The sequence below is a fragment of the Triticum aestivum genome, chromosome 6A (genome assembly GCF_018294505.1).
Source record: "Triticum aestivum cultivar Chinese Spring chromosome 6A, IWGSC CS RefSeq v2.1, whole genome shotgun sequence".
NCBI lineage: Eukaryota > Viridiplantae > Streptophyta > Magnoliopsida > Poales > Poaceae > Triticum > Triticum aestivum.
In genome coordinates, this window is record NC_057809.1 from 562,840,487 (window position 1) to 562,843,036 (window position 2,550).

Genomic DNA, 2,550 nt, shown 5'->3' on the forward strand with positions numbered 1-2,550 from the left:
GTCATACCCTCAATGTTGTTTTAGGACTGTCGTTACACTTAACGTTATCCTAAGATCCGAAAAACGTGATCACCAACAACACTTGAGCCAGTCCTAGAGGCGAGCCCGGCAACCAATTGTTTACCGTTTATCATTCCACACATGCATATGAGTTTTCCACTGAATCGCATATTCCTTGATCATAGCAGTCAATATTGGGGATATCGCTTATCGGGAACTTATCGCTCGACCCATGATAAGAGGTAAATCGGCCAATTCATCGGCATATCGGCCGATTTATCGCCATATCAGTTGATTTATCGACCGATTTATCTTATCGGTCAGACAACGGTAAGCGATAAATCGGCTGATTTATCGGAATATCGAAAGATATCTTGAACAGTGATAGCAGTTATAGAATGAAATATAAACACTTTAATTATGAATAATGGAAATATAATAATACAATATTATTGCCTCTAAGGCATATTTCCAGTAGGTAGTGGGGGCGGTACAACCGCCAGGTCAGGTCTCCGCACTGGCTAAGTCTGAAGCAGTACAACCGCTTCGAGACAACCACAGTAGCTAGATATCTCTCTCTCACTCTCTCTCTCTCTCTCTCTCTCTTTATATTCAATACAATGAGCTTCTCTAAGATTAATCCGATGTAACCTTTTGCGGTGTGTTTTTTGGGATCCGGTGAATTTTGGGTTTATGATCAGATTATTTATTAAACTATTTTGAATCTCTTGAATCCTTTCTTATGTGTAATTTATAGCTATGTATGCTTTATGATCTATAAATCTTCTTTGCCCAATTGGATGAGTAGATCTTCAGAGGGAATGGTGCATAGTAGTGGGTTCAACACTGCGGGGATCTTGCGCAGTGACAAAAAGGGAAAGGCGCGTATTATGTTCTTGCCACTAAGGATAAAACGACGGGGTTCGGTCATATTAGTTGATCCTGTTATCTACATTATCTCATCATGCTTATTACATTACTCTATTTGTTTGAACTTAGTACTTTGAAATGCATGCTGGATAGCGGTCTTGTGTGGAGTAATAGTAGACGTCAGTAAGTTTAACAGTCTACTTATCATGGACGTAATGCCTATGTAATGATTATGTCATGAATGATCACAATTATAACTATGCAAAATTCTATCAATTGCCCAACAATACTTTGTTTACCCACAGTTGCTATGATTTTGAGAGAGATGCAACTAGTGAACCTATAGTCCCTGGGTATATTTTCCATCAATATAAAATTCTCCATAACTGCTCTTTTTATTTGTCCTTTACTTTCCACAGCTTTGCATATCACTATTTGCTTTTAAACTTGTAACTGGCAAGAACAAGGGGAGTGACGACCCCATTCCCTTCATTGGGGTGCAAGCAATTGTTTTGTTTGTGTGCAGGTGTTGCTAAAGTTGTTCATGTGCTGCCTCCTACTAGTTCGATAAACCTTGGTTCTTAACTGAGGGAAATACTTCCTGCTGTTGTGCTACATCACCCTACCTCTTCAGGGAATCCAACTATTCTATCGTGAGTAGCATGCACCAAGGAGAAGAGAAGCGGTATTTATCCGTTCCTTCGCCATCACAAGAACCTGCACATGAGCAGCGGGAAGGAGTTTGGGCAACTCATCTTACTGGTTCACTTTGGTGCACCTCAACATTTGTTCGTCTACCGTGAGAACTTTGTTTTATCTTTTTGATATTCCAAATGACCCTGTTAAAGGATGAATTATTTATGGAAAATACCTTTTTGGAAGGAAAGTGAAGGAGTTAAAAAATGTATTACATACTTAAATGTGAAACAATTTGTTAGCTGTGGGACCCGGGGGCTAGGGGTGACTAACTTGCCTGCTATGAAAATATTTTTTTGTTATAAGCAAGTGGTTATAGAAACTTGAATACTTTGACGGACTTATGGAAAAGTTTATCTAGAGCTAAAAACTTAAGGAAGTGTAGTTTGGCTTAGTGCTTAGTCAAACCACAAAGTTCTTATTTTTGGCAAGGGGTGATGAAAGCTTTAGGTGTTTTCTATAGATGTTGTAGGCTTGTAGAAAATAGTTGGAGATGGTAAAGACACTATGTTTTGGGTGGATGTGCAACACCTCTTCGGGAATGTTTTGGTATGCTTTATCTACTTACTTTTTCTGTGAATATCATGGTTGTCAATGATGTTTTGCTATGCTTAATCTACTTATTCTTAGCGTGAATATTATGGCTGCCTAAGTCTTTGAAAGAAGGCTGGGTGTACTCTCTTTACATTGTGTGTGTGTTGGGGGGAGGGGGGTGGGTTGGGCAGAGAACCTCATAGGTGTTGATGCCTTTTGGAAGAAAAAAGAGAGATGTTTTTGGTAAAATCCTTGTATATTGTGCTTAAAGCTAATCGGTACAGACTATGTTTATACCTTATTTTTTTCACTAGGGTTCCTTTAAGAGTTAAACTATTTCTCTGGCTGACCTTCCAAGGTAGCATTTGACTAAGGACAACATGTTGAAACATGTCAGACAGGTGACAAAAATTGTCGTTTCTATAGCAAAAACAAAAACGTATATCATCC